The sequence below is a fragment of the Ceratotherium simum genome, chromosome 13 (assembly GCF_057802395.1).
Source record: "Ceratotherium simum simum isolate JZ-2026a chromosome 13, ASM5780239v1, whole genome shotgun sequence".
Taxonomy (NCBI): Eukaryota; Metazoa; Chordata; class Mammalia; order Perissodactyla; family Rhinocerotidae; genus Ceratotherium; species Ceratotherium simum.
Window position 1 is genome coordinate 28,078,270 of NC_141912.1, and position 7,297 is coordinate 28,085,566.

Consider the following 7,297-nt stretch of genomic DNA (forward strand, 5'->3'; position numbering starts at 1 on the left):
AAACTTAGGGAGGATTTTTTTCCTTTGATTGTTGACCAATAGTTCTCCTTAGCTAGTAACCACGTGCAGCTTACAAATTCTGCCGGCTCCTTCTATCTACATTCATAGAAACCTAATCAGGTCGACTTAACAAATGCTTATTAAATAATACCATCCATAGGTTCCCTGTACTTCCCCTTAATATAATTTAGCACAGTTTATAATTGTAAATTTATGTTATTTGATTGTTTCCTTCTCTAGTAAGGTACCTTCAAGAGAGCAGAGGCTGTGACCGATTTTTCTCATCACTCTATCTCAAGCTCTTAGCATAGAGCCTGGCACATGGCAGTCACTCAATAAAGAGGGGTGAGCAATAAATGACAGATGTACTCTGTTCGGGATATATGTTACAGCACACCTATCCAGTACACAGAGAATCTTGCAACAAAATGTGTGGGGGAGAGGAGGATTCACAAATACACAAAAAGATAATTTCAGTACAGTATGAGTGCTCTGGCAAAGATAAGCACATGTTAACTACAGCAGCAGACAGAAAGTATACCACATTCTTGATCAGAAGTTGACGACTCCAGGAGTCTTGAAAAACAAGACTTGGCCAGGTGAATCAAGGCCAAGAGTTGCGCGTGAGGACCAATTTGGGTTTGCAGCGTGGGTGGCTGCGCTTCTCAGATTTCAGCCAAAGTTCTGGGCGCCGGTGGAGCATGGACGCCCGAGATAAGTACCCTGCAGTGATTTGTTCAGGTTCATAGCCGGACCTTGTTGGTCAACAGGCCCAAGGCAGGAACTGCGGGTCTGAAATGCATTACTTGGTTTTACCGAATTTACATTTGGCAAAGATCCTCAGAAAAAAGGGATCCAGTTCGTCGCTAGACGGGACTGCTCTGGCTTCCCGGTGGCACTGTGATACGGACACGGGGCTGGTGTGGTGTATTTAGTAATTCTGGTCGAGACTGGATGGGTAAGGGCCACCAACGTTCCGTCGCTGACATCTGAGCTCCGGAACGGCCGGGGTAGAAAATGTATCGCGGAAACCGCGAGGGCGAAGGAACGCTCTCTGGCTGTGTGGCCGCTTTTCTCAGGTGGTAGGAAGGGGACCTGGGCACGCGGGGTGTGCCCTGGGGGCCGTGGTCTCTCTTCCAGTGGAGTCACCGCTTCCCTTCCTGTTTCTTTCCTGCTTCCGTCCCTGTTTCTCGCCTGGTCCTTGGAGCGTCTAGCCCGCCAGTCTGCGCGGGGATCTCTTAGGGAAGCATCTCGAGGTCGCTTGGCTCCGGTGTCGGGTAGTGGTTAGGCTTGGGAAGTGTTGCAAGGGTTGTTCCCCATAAGTTAGATCCGGGTTGGCGTTTGAGTACAAGACACTCCCTCCCCGGTCCGGTCCAAGGGGTAAGATCCTTCTGGAGCCCAGCGGCTAAGGCCGCCCCTAGTGCAAGCGTTTGCAGTCCTGCTGAACGTTCTCCGGGCTTCTTTGGCTTGTGGATGGGGCTCCTTTGATCCTGGGCCACTGCCATGTGTGTCCCCTCCCCTTCTACCTACCAATGAGAGTCTTATCTAGTTTACCCTCTTGGGGCACAGGCTTGCCTCAAGGATGAAGCCTGCACCACTAAGGACATCTGGTAGGCTCAGTGGAAATGCGCTCCTCTCCTACTCAGATCGCTACATTTGTTCCCGAACTAAAATCACCGACCGGAGTGTGGATGGGGGATGCGAGAGTTGTTATTTTTCCAGAGAAAGCCAACCTGGCGTATGCAATCAGGTTCGCTTGTACCTGCACCTTCCAAGAACTTGGGGAGACCCAAGAGAATTATCTGCTACTGTTTGTGTTTTGTCTAATGTACATTTCATTAACTTTTTAAAATATTCATATACTGTTTTCACAATATATAAAAAACTAAATTCAGAAACTTAGATTTCCCTGACACATTTAAATATTTATTTTAATATACAGCTCTAAAAATTCAGGCCCAATACATCAAATTATTTTATCTTTAAATGTTGGAAACACTTTAGTACTCTGTTATTGTTAGAAAGTCATATAGCAATGTCATATTCATCAATTCCTTACACCAGTGCTCCTTGAACTTTAGCATGTATCATAATCACCTCCAGGGCTTATTAAATCAGAATATTGGGCTCCCACGCCCAGAGTTCCTGACTCATGGGTCTGCGGTGGGGCCTTATTTTTGGCAATATCCCAGGTGTTGCTGATGCTGCTAGTCTGAAGACCACACCTTGAGAATGCCTACTTACACTAAAACCTGTTTCTAAAGTGTTATAATCTGGATCTATATTTAAATATTCAGCATCTTTCTTACACTTTTTATTCTATGGGATATAGGTTTACTCACCCAGTCTACCAAATGCGATTTTCCTCCATGGACTGGGCTGAGATTTACACACACATTGACTGTAGATAATTCCAAGCCCAGAATCTGAGATTGGATGCACCTTGCAAGATGGCTCTATCCTTGTCCTTTATCCAAAGGTTTTAATTAATCTCTTATCAGATACATGGTTTGCAAATATTTACTCCCATTCTGTAGGTTGCCTTTTCAATCTACTAAAAGATTGTTTCCTTTGATTTTTTCTTTCCTCTGTGCAGAAAAAACCTTTTAGTTTGATGTAGTCCCGCTTGTTTATTCTTGTTTTTGTTGCCTGTGCTTTTGGTGTCGTATTCATTAAATCATTGCCGACAACAATATCATGAAGGTTTTCCACTATGTTTTCTTCTAGGATTTTTACAGTTTCAGGTCTTACATTTAAGTCTTTAATCCATTTTGAGCTGATTTGTGTGTGTGATGTAAGATAAGTGTCCAATTTCATTCTTTTGCATGTGAATATCCAGTTTTCTCAACACCATTTGTTGAAGAGACTATCTTTTCCCCATTGCATATTCTTGGCACCCTTGTTGAAGATCAGTTTACTATATACATGTGGATTTCTCTCTTGGCTCACTATTCTGTTCCATTGGTCTATATACCTGTCTTTATGCCAGTTCCATATTGTTTTGATTACTGTAGCTTTGTAATATATTTTGAAATTAGAAAGTATGATACCTCCAGCTTTGTTGTTCTTTCTCAAGATTGATTTGACTCTTCGTGGTCTTTTGTGGTTCTATATGAATTTTAGAATTGTTTTCCCTTTCTGTAAAAAATGCCATTGGGATTTCGATAGGAATTGCATTGAATATGTAGATTGCTTTGGGTAGTACAGACATTTTAACAATGTTAAGTCTTCCAATTCATGAACATGAGACATCTTTCCATTTGTTTGTGTCTCATTTAATTTCATTTTGTAGTTTTCAGTATACAAGCCTTTCACTATCTTAGTTAAGTTTATTCCTAGGTATTTTACTCTTTTAGATGCTATTGTAAATAGAATTGTTCTCCTAGTTTCCTTTTCAGATAGCTCATTGTTAGTGAATAGAAACAGAATTGATTTTTGTACGTTGATTTTGTATCCTGCAACTTTACTAAATTTGTTCTAACAGTTTTTTTGTGTGTGTGAGGAGGATCAGCCCTGAGCTAACAGCCGTGCCAATCCTCCTCCTTTTTCTCCCCGAAGCCCCAGCAGATAGCTGTATGTCACAGTTGCACATCCTTCTAGTTGCTGTATGTGGGACGTGGCCCCAGCATGGCAGGACAAGTGGTGCATCTGTTCGCACCCGGGATCCGAACCAGGGCTGCCAGTAGTGGAGCACACGCACTTAACTGCTAAGCCACTGGGGCCAGTCTAACAGTTTTTTAATGAAGTCTTTAGGGTTATCTATATATAAGATCACGTTGTCTGCAAACAGGGACAATTTTACTTGTTCCTTCCCTTCTGATCTGGATGCATTTTATTTCTTTTTCTTGCTTAATTGCTCTGGCTAGAACTTCCAGTACTATGTTGAATAAAAGTAGTAAAAGTGGGCATCCTTGCCTTGTTCCTGATCTTAGAAGAAAAGCTTTTAATTTTTCACCAAGTATGATATAAGTTGTGGTCTTTTCACATATGGGCTTTCTTACATTGTCAGTAGAAGAAAGATAAATTTTTTTCAGCAGCATATTTGACTTTCAAACTAGGATGAAATCTGATTTCAAAGTTTAAGTTGTTTAGAAATATTGGAAGGAATATTGAAAGTGCTAAACACCGAGTATGTCTGTTCATCAAGCTCCAGCATTTAAAAGTGGCACTACACAGTTACAGAGTAGGAAACTGGAGATGCCAGGGATCGAACCCGGGACCTCATACATGCAAAGCATGCGCTCTACCACTGAGCTACATCCCCAAAGCCACATTATTCATGTGGCACAAAAATACTTTTCTTTATGAATATATGGTCAACTTTTCCCTAAAATATATTTCATATATTTAGTTGTGCAAAAATTAGAAAAGTTTTACAGGTCTTGAATGTCAGAAAGAAGACGTACATAAATCAATGTCTAAAGGCTTTACGTTCACCTGAACCTGACAAGGCCCAGCTCAGAACAAGCGGCTTCAAAATTGGCTTTTATCTCAACAGGACAATGAATGTAAGTGATTGAGAACAAGAGCCTTCTGAAAAGGCAAGCATCAGGAAAAATAGAACCATAGATGGCTACAGCAGACCACTGGGAAATAACATGATGTACAGTACAAAGTCAAACTGTAAACAGGAGCCAATCCAACTGCCAAAGTTTTACTCTAAAAATGTCTTGAAAAGGAGTCACTTGTGAGCAATACCTCCCTTGGAGTTGTGGAAATAGACTCTGGAGCAGGGAAAAGTTTTCTCCCTAAAACTTGATGCCAATCCCATTTGATTATTTCTTACATTTATACTTTCCGCCCACCTCTGGTTATGTTGCTTAAAATCTACGTTTTTTATTTTAAATCTATTTTCCAAAAAGAAAACAATAAATAACTTAGAATAAATCTGAAACTTCACAATATTTTTCTCTTAGTAATTTTTAAGAATGATTATGTGTTCATATTGACTTCCACATGCACTCTGGTTGCTCTTAATATGAAAACTCCCCAACATAGCCAGTAAAAGCCTGTCATGATTTAGCCCCATCCTTTTCCTGCCTCATTTCTCATCGTGCTCACACATATGCTTTCCCTTCTAGCCATATGGGCTTTCCTTCAGTCCTATGCATTTTACCTGGCTCCCTCTGCCTGGATGACTCTGTACTGTTCCTCTCTTTCCTCATAATTCTTCTCTTTCTTTGCAACTAAAGTTTCTCCGTCTCTAGTCTCCCAGATTAAACGAAATCTCCCACATACGTTCTCCTAAATCTCAGTCACTCATTTTTGTAGCATTTCTCATAGTCATGATACTATATTTCTGTTTGTGATTGTAATTGATTTCTATTTCCTCCTTCCTCCCCGCTACCCTCTTATCTCCTTTGAGGTGAAGAACAGACCTGTACAACTCACCTTTCCATACGTTGGATGAGTAGGCATACAATGCATAATTTTTGGAATGAATGAAGGAATGAATGAATGAATCAGCTTCATAACTATCAGCTAAATTAGATAAAGGTAAATCTTCTACTGCTTGGGGCCGGCTGTAAGAGTAGTTTGTGCATGTAGAATTCCTTCCAGAACTTGTGTCAGTGATCTCGTGTCCAGAAATATAACTTTTTGAAACAGGCATGCTGATCCAGAATCATGACACCTCTCTAACCAGATGTCTTCCGCTAATGGCCTGATTTAAGTCAACCTAGGAAAGGGAATCATAGTCCTATAAAAATCAACGTCAAGAAGTAAAATATGTCTCTATATCAGCTTATGTTTTCTTAACACCCATTTGTGATTTTCTCTATCGATTTGCAAAAGTCAAAGATTTTTCAGGGGTTCATGGACACTCAAGAGCTTAAGGAGGTCAGTGAACACCTTGAAAGAACAAACAAAATTTATTCTTATGTCTATTGGGTTTTTTTGGTGATGTCATAGGCAAAAGTTTTCACTAGATAATCTAATGAGCTCATGTGCCATCTGCTTTTAAAAACTATTATTCTAGACCGTACTGGATAGTTTGATTTTATAAATAAGAATATTTGCTATTTAAGACCATGACTTTGAACTGAGCGATATTAGGTTTAAACCCTAGCTTGATTAATTATTTACTAGCTGTGATTTGGGCAAGTTACTTCACTTCTCTCCTATTCTCAGTGTTCTCATCTGTAAAATATGCATAATAATGCTTACTTTCATGAATATTTTTAGGGATTTAAGGTTATGTGAGAAAATAAAATGTAACATAGTAAATGTTCAATAAATTGCAAGCATTTTCCATTTATGCACGATTTAAGTAAGATTGCTTGCAGTTTGAGAAACGAGAAGAATATATTTTTAAATAGTTTGACTTAAAAATTTTCCAATTTTATTTTAGAAATTCTCTATCCGTGACTGATCTTGAGCATCCAAGTAGTTAAATCCCGATACAACCATGGGATAGATCATCAGTAGAGAGCCTGCGAGTCATTGAGAATGCAGATAAATGAGAAGTTGCAGAGATTAAAGCTCCAAGCAGTGGATTTGATATTGTTTAGATTAAAGATGATTTCAGACTAAAAATTTGAACGAATTGCCAAAATGGAGAACCTAGTCTGAAAACTGTGCAGGCCCCGCTGGGATTCGAACCCAGGATCTCCTGTTTACGAGACAGGCGCTTTAGCCAACTAAGCCACAGAGCCCGCTGGGCAGTGGGTGAAACTTCTTTTATGATCAAACCGTACTCGATTAGGTAAAAAGCTGTGTTATCAGTTAGCGTTACCGTGTACACTCCTTTCGAACAGATCGACCTCGTAGTAAAGGCAGACTCGCGAAGGAGACTCCTGGAAGTTAGATTCCCATCAAACTCAACAAAACGCATACACGCACTCACACCATAACTTAGAAAATGTACTAGAACAACCATGGAATGGGAAAGAGTGGAGACGAGCCTAGTGTTCCTTGCGGAGGAAGGGGCTTATCTGAGTGACGACAGAATAGTTTTTTATTCTATCCGATTGTAATAATTTAGAATCAAGGGAGTGGATGTTCTAAAAGTGGAGTGAAAGGTTTTCCTAGCAAAATAGGTCAGTTAGAACTTTAATCAAATTATTGGCATTCCTGACTGTTGGAAGACGGCACACTTGTGCATTGAAAAACAAAGCAGAAACAAACAATCTCAAACTCCTAACATTCAGATTCTGCTAACAGCTGTCGGATTGCGATCCGCTTGAGAAAGTAGGAGACAACAAGGAGGCGGCTTGGTCAGAGCTCACTTAACGGTTTTGTGATTCAAATCCCAAGGGCCTTTGCCTGCCCGAGGCTGGGAAATGACCTCTGTTCCTGC

The 7,297-nt window shown here is 40.5% G+C and overlaps 2 non-coding genes across 2 annotated transcripts; both read right to left on the reverse strand.

Moving 5' to 3' along the window:
• Positions 1-4,192: 4,192 nt before the first annotated feature.
• Positions 4,193-4,264, reverse strand: TRNAA-UGC (transfer RNA alanine (anticodon UGC)). Its single transcript has one exon. It is a non-coding gene; the product is annotated as a tRNA-Ala (tRNA).
• Positions 4,265-6,579: 2,315 nt separating this feature from the next.
• Positions 6,580-6,653, reverse strand: TRNAT-CGU (transfer RNA threonine (anticodon CGU)). Its single transcript has one exon. It is a non-coding gene; the product is annotated as a tRNA-Thr (tRNA).
• Positions 6,654-7,297: the final 644 nt, after the last annotated feature.